A 15000-nucleotide genomic window follows, 5' to 3' on the forward strand; every position below is an offset into this window, starting at 1 on the left:
AACACTGGCGGTCGATGTAATCGACTTATCCCCTCCCTCAAAAGGGCTGCCCTTGTTGCAATATTTGAAGCCATTATTAGTCAATTGGTTAACCACTTAACCTATTGACTAACGGATTGCTTGAATAATCGTTCGGTCAATCAATCAATCACCCAAATTTGTTTGATAAAATATTTTGAAAAGATGACTGACAAATCTAGCTGATTGATTGATTGATTGATTGATTGATTGATTGATTGACTGATTGATATACCTCTGCAAACTGAACCAGCTACACCACAAATATAAACGTTGCTTTTTCTCCCCATCGGAGTTTCCTCCCAATTTTAGACGAACAGATCAACCACAGTACATATTTTTTTTTGTTTTTGTGTTTGAGTCTGGCATTTCCTCTATGGGGACTTTTGCCGAACCGCTAGGTTACGGGTTAAGTTTGTTGCCACCACATTTGACCCTGATACATGTAAACCCATACACACGCACACACATGAACAGGATCATACATGGTTTTAAAATTGACTTTTCCACACTTTTCCCATTCTCACTAACCCCCAACGTCTCTATCCCCACCACGCCTTTGCTTTATCTTTACCCTACAAATAAATATCGTATATACTGTGGCGGACATTGGGTGAGGTCCCAATCCAAGTGGTATAACTCCGATGTACTAAATATCCGTTTTCTTTGGCTTTAATCTAGGTGAACTCTTTCATGAATTCCATTCCCTTTTTTTTACATCAGGCCCTAAGATCCGTAAAGTGGATGTAACATTTCAGGCTTCCAGTGACAACGAACACAGGCCATAATGTTCCATTTAACCATTTCTGATGGTTAGTGGTTTTTAATCTTCAACTCTGGCATGAAACCGTTTCGTAATATATATATATATATATATATATATATATATATATATGCATATGCATATGCATCCTCTTGCAAGTTTTATCTTAATAATTCTGGTGCGCATTCTATACGATCATTTTACACTTTTGTTTTTCTCTCTTTCTCTCTCTTATTCTTTTACCTCCTCTTCTCTCACTATTTTATGCTATTACTCTGTCACTCTCTCACCCTCACTCCTTCTCTCTTGCTCACGTGGCTCCCACGTGACCATCGGCCATCTTTCTTTCTCTCGTTGTAGCTGGAACAAGGAAGACGTGTTCTTGTTTGTCTCCTGTCCAAACTTGATTTACGCCACCACAACCTCGTTTAGTCTTAGCAGCCCTTCCTGTTTGTTTTCGCTGTCCTGTTTGTGTTACCTATTTTGACACTCCGCAAATTCCCAAATTTTATTTAATTTGCTTTACGGTAGAAACTGTTTTAACGAAAGCGTATATTGTTGTTAAATGTTCGAAATACGAGACTAGGAAAACAGCCAACAACTGATGAAGGGTCGTTCTTTATGTTGTTTGCTTTGTTTTCCATTTGTATCTTTTGTTGTTCGAAAGAATGGTTCATGTTTCATGTACTTGTGCTTCGTAATATTTTGTTGTACACGTTTCATGACGTCCTGTGCCCACATTTGCATATATATAAACGTATAGATGTATGTACATATACATATATATATATATATGCACATACATATATTATTTATATTATACACACACACACACACACACACACACACACACACACACACACACACACACATATATAGGCTTGGGTGTGTGCTAAGAAGTTTGCTTCCCAAGCACATAGCTCCAGTACAAACCAACGGCGTGGCAACTTGGGCAAGTGTCTACTACTATAGTCTCGGACCGACGATAGCTTTGTGAGTGGATCTGGTGGACGGAAACTGAAAGGAGCTCGAAGTAAAACGAGCAAAAGATAAAGAATATATATGTACACGCAAACACACGCACAGAAAAAGATAGAGAGGGAAACAGAGAGAGTGGGGAGGGAGAAATTACATTTATAAAATGAATGCTCGCGATTTGTTGGACCAGTTTTGACCCGACGCTAAATAACAACAGGCCCAAGGACTATATATGCTCTTATCACTAACTCTGTATCAGATGTTTCCAGTCATTTTTTGCCTATCAACTCATTTGAATCCTATTTTTCTCACCTGCACCTCCACGACCATTCGATGTATATAAAAAAGATTTTAATGTAATTATATATACGTTGCTCCAGTCCACTCAACTGGCAAAGGTGAGCTGTGCCTGTATTTTTAAAGGGCCAGCCTGGTCACATTCTGTGTCACGCTGAATCTCCTTGAGAACTACGTTAAGGGTTCGCGCATCTGTGGAATGCTCATCCACAGCAAGGTGTGGCTGTGCGTTAAGAAGCTTGCTTCCCAACCACATGGTTCTGGGTTCAGTCCCATTGCATGGCACATTGGACAAGTGTCTTTTATTATAGTCTCAAGCCGACCAAAGCCCTGTGAATGGATGTGGTAGACGGAAACTGAAAGAAGCCTGTCGCATATATATATATATATATATATATATATATATATATATATATATATATATATATATATATATATATATATATATATATATATATATAAGACTTACTGTATAAAGGTTAACGCGTGCGTTCTGTCGTGATACAAACAATATATGAGTATATGCATATATATGTACATGTATGTATATACGTTCATCCACACGTACATATAGATACATAACTGGGTACATGACGTGGCAAAAGAACAAGGACAATCTATATGTACATGTGGATGAACGTATATACATACATGTACATATATATGCATATACTCATATATTGTTTATATATATATATATATATATATATATATATATATATATATATATATATATGTATGTATGTATGTATGTATGTATGTATGTATGTATGTATGTATGTATGTATGCGTGTGATTCTTTGTGTCTGTGTTTCTCCCCTATCATTCCTTGACAGCCAGTGTTGGCGTGTTTACGTCTCTGTAACTTAGCGGTCCGGCATAGACACTGATAGAACAAGTACTAGGCTTAAAAATAAGTTTTGCGATCGAATTTTTCGACAAAAACACTTTAAGGCGGTGTTCCAGCATGGCCGCAGTCTAATAACCGAAACAAAAAAAATAATAAAAGAAGTTGTAAGTGAAGACACTTGGCTTCGTGGTTTGGGTATTCTGTTCACAATCGTAATCGTAAGGTTGTGAGTTCGAGTCTTAGCGGTGCGTTGTATCCTTGAAGAAGACACTTTATTTCACATTGCTCTAGTCCAGTCAACTGGCAAATGTGAGTTGCACCTGTAATCTAAAGAACCGGCCTTGTCACATTCTGTGTCACGTTGAATTTCCCCGAGAACTACGTTAAGGATTCGCGTGTCTTTGGAGTGCTCAGCCACTTGCACGTTAATTTCACGAGCTGGGTTTTCCTGTTGATTGGATCAAAACTGGAACCTTTGTTGTAACTGCCCGAGTGCCATCTAGTTAGGACCTGTGTGAAAAGAACAAAAATTAAAACATTTGGTGTATTACTCTTTTACTTGTTTCAGTCATTTGACTGCGGCCATGCTGGGGCACCGCCTTTTAGTCGAGCAAATCGACCCCAGGACTTATTCTTTGTAAGCCTAGTACTTATTCTATCGGTCTCTTTTTGCCGAACCGCTAGATAACGGGGACGTAAACACACCAGCCTCGGTTGTCAAGTGAAGTTGGGCGGGGGGCAAACACAGATACACAAACATACATACACACACACACACACACACACACACACACACACACACGTATATATATATATACATATATACGACGGGCTTCTTTCAGTTTCCGTCTACCAAATCCACTCACAAGGATTTGGTCGGCCCGAGGCTATAGTAGGAAACACTTGCCCAAGTTGTCACGCAATGGGACTGAACCCAGAACCATGTGGTTGGAAAGCAAGCTACTTACCACACAGCCACTCCTGCGCCTTGTAGAAGTATAAGCGATTTATTGCACACACATTTTAACCATAAAATCTTATGTGGACCCCACAAGGGCCATATGGACCACGGTTGAGAATCACTGGTCTATGTTATAGCCCGAGTTACGATAAAAGACAGAACCCTTTACTTGTTTGCTTGACCTGTTAAACGTAGCAACCAAACCCCCTTCAAATCATACAATTCGTACTTGAAATAATAGAAGGACACTTCAAATAATTTATTCCTAGATACATTTAAGTCTGAAATAAATTACTGGATAGTTTCAGCTTAGAACAGCTTTGATGACAGGTTTGTCGGATGATGTGTTGCACTGGAGCTAAACGCCGCCTTCGCTGCCGCCACCACCGCCGCCGCCGCCGCCGCCAGCAGCACCACCACCACCACCACCATAAAGGTTGCTGCTCTCACTACCGCCACCACCTTCACTACCACCACTGCCTCCACCAACACCGTCAATGTTTACACTAGTACCAATACCACTACCTTCGCCACCACCATCACCACCAGCACCACCAGCAATTAACACCATCAAGACCGCCATTAGCAGAACCACCACCACCAGTGGTAACACAACCACCACTGACATCACTACCACCACTGCTTCCACTACTGCCTATTAAAGCCAGCAACGACACCAATAACAACAGTAGCGCCAATTAACAAGGCGGTTTAATGAATGAAATTACTAAAATTCGGTTGAATTAGTTCAGTAATGGGGAAATGGTTAGAATTCTCACCTCGGTTTGGTTTTATTCCTAGCCGTCTTGATGTTGTTGTTGCTGTTGTTGTTGTTGTTGTTGTTGGTGGTGGTGGTGGTGGTGGCGGCGGCGGCGGCGGCGGTGGTGTAGGTAAGAGGGGAACATTTTGGCAGCAACTCTTAGTTTGGTGACGAGACAGTGATATAGGTAAAATGCATACTTAGTGATTCGAAATTGGCAGAGTCGTTAGCGCATCGGAGAGAATTCCTCGCTGCATTTATTCTCATGTTCTGGGTTCAAATATTAGTCTTGTAACGTTACAGACGCTAGATAGAGAGAATCGAATAAATAACTAGAGAAACAAATAATTCTGCTCGATATTTTGACTGTAATTATTATTAGGAAAATAATTCTACTAGAATAATTCTACTGGAATAACACAGGACAACAAAAACAAAGGATCTTTGTGATTTGACGGGCAACATTTGTTTTCTTAACGAAACACTTTCAAACTTGGGACACTGGTAGAATGTGTCATATAAAACAACTTCTTCTCTTAACATTCTTAACAAAAAATTGTACATCGCAAGTTATTTCATGTTAAAGTTGTCGTATTTCTGTAATTTTAACCAATCACTGACGTCTATTCAGCTGAATACAGTTACTGCTGTTCGGTGTCAAGTGTGTTATTCCCTGTTTAATTATATCATTATTCCCTAGTAAGGGTTTAGGGTTTTAAGGTTAGGGTTCGGGTTTTAGGGTTAGGTTTTAGGGTTAGGGTTAGGGTTATGAGTTATAGGGTTAGAGTTAGGGTTATGGCAAAAATAATCATAACCCTAACCGTAATCCTAAAACTAACCCTAACTCTAAAACCCGAACCCTAACCTTAAAACCCTAAAGCTAAAACCAGTACAAACGCACGAACGATGTCATAAATAACAGTGACAAACGAAATATATACTGCTGATAGTTGTTGTTGACAACGGATAGTTTTTGTTGACAAACAACGGCACTAATTTTATTCAAGGGAAAAATCCTATAACACCGTTGTTTACATTCCACGCCGTAATTGTTTTCACCTCAATAGACGTCAGTGATTGGTTGAAATTACCGAAATACGACAATTTTTTTACATGAAATAACTTCGAATACCAAATTTTTTATCTGTTCTATAACACAAAATATACAAGTATTCGAAGTTTGAAAGTGTTTCGGTACCAAAAACACTACATAAAAAAATGTTGCCCGTCAAATCACAAAGATCCAAAATAAAAATTTCGTCTTGTCAAAAGATTTGGACCGGAACTAGGTTTTTTTTTTTTTTTTTTTTGACACACAGAATCCAAAAGTGACATCCATTTGTCGCCATCAAGCCAAGATTTTACGACGCAGTATCCATAGAATTTAATTTTTTTTTTCAATGAAATAACTTGTGAAGAACAAGGCATAATATACAAATATACATATGTTGGTGGTGGTGGTGGTGGTGGCGGCGGTGGCCGTGTAGCGGCAGTGGAGGTAAGAGGGGGACATTTTGGCAGCAACTCTTAGTTTGGTGACGAGACAGTGATATAGATGAATGCATACTGAGTGATTCAAAATTGGCAGAGTCGTTAGCGCATCGGAGAAAATTCCTCGCTGCATTTATTCTGATGTTCTGAGTTCAAATGTCAGTCTTGAAATATTAAATTCTGACTCTCTACATAGTGAGTTCAAATCCAACTTAGATTAACTTCGCATTTTACTCTTCCAGGTTCGATAAAACGGAGTACCAAAGCCATGCGGTGAACTGGCAGAGTTGTCAGAACGAGCATTGGACGAAAATACCTTGCAGTATCTAATCCACCATCTGACATTCTGTGGCCAAATTCCGTCGAGGTCAACTTTGCTTTTCACCTAGCAGCAATTGTAATCAAATCTAAATGAAAACGGGAGATAATCCATGTGGTCAACAATTCTCCAAAATTATACACCACTGAGGAAAATACAGTTTGTTCTAGCAACAGGGGACATTTCTGCCTCGTTGTGAGTCATCCGCTTAGCTTCACACTAACTTCACTCCAACTAGACACACTGCATCTACAAAATGAGTAAAAAGCATTTATGGGTTGTGTAATTTGCTTAATTTAAATAAAAATATGTGGAAAGAAATAACTCAGGTTATTTACCGGAATAAATTTGCATAGCAAGGACAAAGAAAGTTATACTAAATACTTTACAAGACGAATTCTAGATATACGCACACACACTTATACACACTGACACACAAACACAAAACAAACTTACAAACGTTCATATGAGGCTTTAGGAATATACATCCACACACATAGGCTCATATTACATCAACTCATACACACTTTCTCGTTTATATATACATATACACACATAAACATGCACATACATATATATATATACACACATACATACTTATGCATATATATATATATATATATATATGTATACATATATATATATATATATATATATATATATATGTATACGTGTGTGTATATATGTGTGTGTGTGTGTGTATGTATGTACGTACGTTCACCACCGTGCTGCTCCATGTTCGACAGCAAAAGCAATCACATTCACTTTTCTAGGCACGCGACTGTGTGCATGCGCGTATACGTGTATAGTGTATGGTGTGTGTGTGTGAATGAATGTGTATTTACACTCACACAAGCACACACACACATACACACACACACCTACACACACACACACACAACACACACACACACACACACACACATATATATAATAAATATATACGCAGGAGACACGAAGCACGTTGCATTTCATTTTAATGAATATAGAAACATGGAGTGAAATTGAGAGAATTCGAAACAGAGAGAGAGAGAGAGTGGTGGAAGGGCGAAAGAGACGGGGAGAGAAAAGGAGAAACAAGGAGAGCGGGGAAAGCAAGAATGAGGGGGTGATAAAGTAGCGTGATGTTAGAGAGGGGTAGAAAATTCCAGAAAAGCCTTTAGAATTTCTAATTATATACATAAGCCACACATTCATCCATTAGTCCACCCTTCCCACGCGACCAAGTTAGCCAGCAAACCCTAAATATCTGTACTCCACTCCCTATCGCCTTCTCACCAGCGCTCGCATCCACTCCGTCTTTTGTGTAGCTTGTTTTTCGGCTGTTTATATACTCCAGCTTCATTAAACAATTCGTTTGCCTCAAGTCTTGCGTTGCCATCTCATTGATACAGACTGGGCGGTGAGCTGGCAGAATCGTTAGCGCGCCGAACAAAATGCTTAGCGACATTTGATCCGTCCTTACGTTCTGAGTTCCAATTCCGTCGAGGTCGACTTTGCTTTTCATCCTTTCGGAGTTGAATAATTAAATACCATTTGAGTATTGGGGTTGTTGTAATCGACTAGACCTCTCCCGACAAATTTCAGGCCTTGTGCCTATATTAGAAAGGATTGATACAGATTGCTCCCTAGTATTGTTATATACGAATGTATCTGTGCCTGTATATATATATATATATATATATATATATATATATATATATATATACACACATATATATATATATATAACCACATATTTTTAAATTCTTTGTATTTGTTTCAGTCATTTGACTGCGGCCATGCTGGAGCACCATCTTTAGTCGAAGAAATCGACCCCAGGACTTATTATATGTAAGCCTAGTACTTATTCTACCGGTCTTTTTGCTAAACCGCTAAGTTACGGGGACGTAAACATACTAACATCGGTTGTCAAGCGACGGTGGGGAAACACACACACACACACGCACACACACACACACACACACATATATTCGACTGGTTTCTTTCAGTTTCCGTCTATTAAATCTACTCACAAGGCTTTGGTCGGCCCGAGGCTATATAGTAGAAGACACTTGCCCAAGGTGCCTCGCTGTGGGACTGAACCCAGAACTATGTGGTTGGGAAGCAAGTTTCTTACCACACAGCCACTCCTACGCCTAATTTTTTTTTCTTTTGTTTTTAGACACGTCGAATGTGTATCGTATTTGACAGAGGAGGTAATATTTCGAACCCAGTATAGTCGTGAAATTAGCAGAAAGATCGGGGGGAAAGTCGTCAACAGACAACCACGGGATTCGAGCCCACACCCCTCGAATACCTGCTGAGTACTGTACCTTTAAGTTAAAGTACCCGCTGACAACAATCTACGTCAAATTAAGCGCTAAATACATAGCTTAATACATACACACACACACACACACACACACACACATACATACATATACATATATATATATGTATGTATGTATGTGTGTGTGTGTGTGTGTGTGTGTGTAAAATATATATATTTATATATATATACAATAATACAAATAATATATAAATATATATATTTAATCCTTTATATTGAACACTCAGTATTTCATATATTCAATAAGACGTTCAATACTTCATTTCATTGTACCATCCATTTTTATATTATATATTATATATTCCATATTCTATATCCCACATTAATTTTACAAGAATATAAATTAAACATAAAAAACAGACATGGAGGGCCGTTAGGCCAGACGAGGTAAGGTAGCGAGTGCTGGAATATTCTTTGATAAGAGAAAGGATACAAGAGGAGACAGATAAGAATGAGTCTGGTCTGTGCGAAAGATGAAGAAAAAGAAAGATGATCACATGAGGAAAAGAAAGTTGGACGATGGTCAGTGTGAGCAGCGAGAGAAAGTAAAGGAGGAAGAGAGAGAGAGAGAGAGAGTAAAGGAGGAAGAGAGAGAGAGAGAGAGTAAAGGAGGAAGAGGGAGCGAGAGAGTAAATGAAGAAGAGGGATAGAGAAAGAGACAAATAGAAGACAGTAAAGGGGAAAACAAAAAAAGAATTAGAGAAAGGATGAGAGAGAAAAAACGATTGGGAGAGAAGGGGAGAAAAAAGAATTAGAGTAAGGAAGAAGGAGAAAACGAAAGGGGTAGAGAGAGAACAGTACAGGGTAGAGTCGCATCAAAATTATTAAGATAAACTTACTTGGAAGTGGAAGCGTGGCTTTCAATCATATAACAATATATATAATATATATATGCATATATACATACATATATGCACATATATATATATATTTACATATATATGCATATATAGGTACAAGACGTCACAAAACGTAAGCAACATGAAATACGAAAACATCAATTACGACAGCAACAGTAAAATATTTAGCGAAGGATTACTCAGTTTGGAACTGAACCCAGAACCATGTACATGGTAAGTAAGATTCTTACCGCACAAAAATTATATACTATATATATATATATATATATATATATATATATATATATATGTGTGTGTGTGTGTGTGTGTGTGTGTGTGTGTGTGTGTGTGTGTGTGTGTAGCTTGCTTGCCAACCACATGGTTCCGGGTTCAGTCCCACTGCGTGGCACCTTGGTCAAGTGTCTTCTACTGTAACCTCGGGCCAACCAAAGCCTTGTGAGTGGATTTGGAAACTGAAAGAAGCCCGTCGTATATATGTATATATATATATGTGTGTTTGTGTGTCTGTGTTTGTCCCCCCCCCCCCCCCAACATCGCTTGACAACCGATGCTGAAGTGTTTACATCCCCGTAACTTAGCGGTTCGGCAAAAGAGGCCGATAGAATAAGTACTAGGTTTACAAAGAATAAATTCTGTGGTCGATTTGCTCGACTAAAGGCAGTGCTCCAGCATGGCCACAGTGAAATAACTGAAACAAGTAAAAGAGATAAGTAGGGAGAGAAGGAGAGAGAGAGAGAGATGAACAGATAGATAGATAGACAGACAGACAAAGAGACAGACAGACAGATAGATAGACAGATCGATAGATAGATTGATTGATACATACATTCATACATACATACATACATAGATGTATACATAGTTATATACATACGTGTATAAACGCACACACATTTACGTTTATACGTCCATATATCCATATATGTATGTGTGTATAAGTGTGTGTATGTGTGTGTGCTTTTGCACGCGTGTGTGCGTGTGTGCGTGTGCGTGTGTGTGAGTGAGTATGTGGTGTGTGCGTTTGTGTAACTAAAACAAAGCCATTCTAAGTCTTAACAATTGTATTGAGGAACGCGGGCTGCAATGATGTGACCAGCATTAGAGTTCCCGTCATGCACCTGGGACTGAGCTGCTGCTACACGCGTACGCACATGCAGACGCACACGCACACCCACATAAACACACTTATACACTCACTCTCACACACACGCATACAGCCTAAGCTAAAGTCAGCTAACTGAGTGATAAATTCACTCGCCAACACTCTACAACACATACTACGACGACCCCCCCAACACACTGCAACTTATTTTTCCTCCTCACCGTGTTTCCTCAGCCATACCGTTCAAGCTCCAAATTTTGATCCTTGAAACTCACACCCGGTTCACACTCCACCCTATAAATCTTGGTTTCAAATGTCGGTACAAGGCCAGCAATTTTGAGGATGGGGTAAATCGATTACACCGACCCCAAAAGGATGAAAGGTAAAATCGACCTCGGTGGAATTTGAACTCAGCATGTAAAGACGGGCGAAATACTGTTAAGCATTTTGCCCGGTGTGCAAACGATTCGGCCAGCTCAACACCCTATTTCACCCTATAAATATTAATTACATGCATTTCACAAACATCAACCACATCAGCATCACCAATCTGGGAGTCTCTGTAAAAGATACGGACTCAGTCCCTTTTAAATGTATATCATATCAGCACAGGATTTGTTGGGAACTACAAACTTCTGGGTGTTTCATACCCTTCTTCGTCTTATCTTCAGTATATATTAACTGTAGTTATAATCTGTTATTGTATATAAAAAAAACAAAATTATAGATGACAATTAAGGGAGGAATGTTGTTTGAATTCAATGTCATTTTCCCCCGATATTACATATCCTGTCACTTGATGGATACCACAAATTCCGGAGAGTTTTATGCCCATCGTCTGATCTTCAGTATAAATTGGTCGCAATTAAAAATTGTTACTATATTTAAAAATATATATATATATATATAGGCGCAGGTGTGGCTGTGTGGTAAGTAGCTTGCTTACCAACCACATGGTTCCGGGTTCAGTCCCACTGCGTGGCACCTTGGGCAAGTGTCTTATACTATAGCCTCGGGCCGACCAAAGCCTTGTGAGTGGATTTGGTAGACGGAAACTGAAAGAAGCCCGTCGTATATATGTATATATATATATATATATATATATATATATATATATATATATATATATATATATATATATATGTGTGTGTGTGTGTGTGTGTCTGTGTTTGTCCCCCCACCATCGCTTGACAACCGATGCTGGTGTGTTTACGTCCCCGTTACTTAGCGGTTCAACAAAAGAGACCGATAGAATAAGTACTAGGCTTACAAAGAATAAGTCCTGGGGTCGATTTGTTCGACTAAAGTCGGTGCTCCAGCATGGCCGCAGTCAAATGACTGAAACAAGTAAAAGAGTAAAAGAGTATATATTATAAATGAAAATCATGGAAGCAATGTTACTTCTGATTCTGTAATGTTATTTTCCGTCATCAAATGTCCTGACAATTGGCAAGGTCGCTTTAGCAATCAAGAAATAAATTTGTTCTGCTGCGTCTGGCATTAGCTTATTACATAGACGCACTAGTGTCTTCCTGTTTACAGTAGTTTTTTTTTTTTAATATAGCTCTCCTTCAACCATCTCTAGCTTTGTTTTGAGAATGGGTGCGATATTTTGTATAGGATAGTTGTATTATCAACTCCTATTGTTGTTGTGGTTGTTTGTTCCTCAGGAGCAACCCTGACTGTGCAAACATATGATCAGACCATTTTAACTATAACCCGGGGTCATTTTTTTTAGGCATAGTGTACTTGGATTACATTATTCAATGTTTCCTTCTAATCCTTAGAACGGTCAGCTGTGATCTGAGGAAGATTTAACTGTACCAGGTCTAGTAAACACGTAAAAGATCTTGTGTTATGTAGTGTAATGCGTAACAATGGCTCCTTGTTATAGATGCATATTCAGTCAACAAGAAAGTGCGGTAGTTGTATGTCCAATGTCACGGTTAATGTCATGACGTTTACTACCGCCATTTTAACATCGGAATTTGTTAATTACATTAGTCATTTGAAATTAATTCAGTGCATTGGTTTGTTATTAACGAAAAGATTACGTTTTTAAATCAAATTTTCGGTGTTTTGTAATATATCATTAGTGCGTTTTGTGACTGGACGTAATGCATCCTGTGTTTTATTTAATAACATTTTTGATAACGCATTCATTTTATTCTATAGACAAGATCATTTCATTTATTTCATTTGTTAATGTAGCTTGTTTTTCGTGAATAATAATGTCTGTTGTATTTATTGTGTTGAATGTCTTTCTGTATTGTTGTCTGCCTCGGTGTACAAATTGCTTCAAATATCCATTATAAACTAACGTTTGTTTTAGCCTATTAATTTCTTTGTCCAGCGTCTCTTTTGTGGAGCAGAACCTAAAATATATTCTGAGCAGAGTTTTGTGACTGAAATTCTTGTTGGTGTTGATGTTGTTGTTTAGCTTAGTATACCCTAGGGGGTTAAGTGTTTTGGGCTTACGATCATAAGGTCAGGAGTTCGGTTCCTAGACTGGGTAGTGTGTTGTGTCTGAGCAATTTCTAGAACGGTAACCTGTGAATTGAGGAAGCTTGCTTCGCAACCACATGGTTTCGTGTTATTCCACTGTACGGCACCATGGGTAAGTGTCATCTACTATAGGCCCGGACCGATCAAAGCCGTGTGAATGCATTTCGTAGACGGAAAGCGAAATACCGTCGTGTGTATATATACATATGTGTGTGTGTGTGTGTGTGTGTGTGTGTGTGTGTGTGTGTGTGTGTGTGTGATCGTATTTGTCTTTGTGTATGTGTATGTGTTTATCCCCCCACCACTGCTTGATAGCCGGTGTTGATTTGTTTGCCTCAACTTCTCCTCCTCCCACTCTACCCACACCAAGCTCTCCATCCCCTACTCCCAATCCCCCCGTCTGCGCAGGCACTGCAGTGACAACCAAGACTTTGAGACTCAGTCTCAGCTCATGACTCACCATTTCATCCTCCGTGGATATGCCCTCACCACTATTCACACCGCCCTTACCAGAACACGTTCCATAGACCGTGCATCAGCTCTCTCTCCTCGCACCCGCTCCGCTGTTGCCCGTCTCCTGTTTCCCCTCACCTACCATTCCTCCACCCTGCCCCTCCAACGCACCATTCTCCAACGCACCATTCTCCAAGCCTTCCGGCGACTCCAGTCCGACCCCGCCACTTCACATATTTTCCCCAACCTAGCCCTTCCCTCCTTCAAAGGAGCACACAACATACGTGACCTCCTTGTCCACAGTTTCTTCCCTAACCCCATCTCCTAACCAAGCTCGTTCCCTTGCTCTCGCCCACGCTGTCGCACTTGCCCTACCTCTCCAACACTACCATCCTCACAGGCACCCTTCATCGTCTGTATCATATCACTGACTCATTTACCTGCATTTCTTGCAACGTCAGTTACTGCATCTCCTGCTCTTTCTGTCCTTTTCTGTACATCGGTCAAACGGGACGCCGCTTGGCTGACCAGTTCGCGGAGCACCTCCGAGACATTAGAGTCGGCAATGACACCTTAGTCTCGCGCCATTTCCGCTCTACCGATTATTCATTACAATACCTGTCTGTGTTCGGATTGTTTTTTTGCACAGGGGTCATCCGGACTCCCGCCTTCACCGTGAACAGAAATTAATCTTCTCTCTTCGCTCCTTTGCGTCACATGGGCTCAACTTCACTCCCTTCTTCATCTGACTTCCCTCTTCTCCTCTTTTCATCTGACACATACTTCCTCCTTCACTCCTACCCACCTTTCCTCTCTTGCCCTGACACCTACTTCCTCTCTTCACTCCTACCCACCTTCTCCCTTCATGGTTCCCCCTCCATCCACACCCCGCCCCACGCATACCACTCCCACATACCCACCCCTACCCCACATCATCATCACACAACCACATCCTCACCCCACATTCTCACCTAAACCCACACCCACCCTCATTTACCCACACTCCAACACCGCCACACCACACACCACCACACCACCATACCACATCACACCACCCCAAATCACTCCGCGCACACTAGCACTGACCACTTCCTGGCACCCACACCAGCATCCACGCATTCACACATTACAAACGCACAAGCAAGCACACATCCACTCGTCAAAGTCACCAGCCCTATCCACACGCACACACTTACACACTATAACATACACACACGCACGCGCACCTTCGTTTGGGATCACCAGTACTTTATTATCTCCCCTTCTTCCTAGCTCTCCTGCCGAACCACCTTTGTCCAACCAGTCGCTATG

This window comes from Octopus bimaculoides, chromosome 8, assembly GCF_046866305.1.
Source record: "Octopus bimaculoides isolate indiv1 chromosome 8, ASM4686630v1, whole genome shotgun sequence".
NCBI classification, from domain to species: domain Eukaryota; kingdom Metazoa; phylum Mollusca; class Cephalopoda; order Octopoda; family Octopodidae; genus Octopus; species Octopus bimaculoides.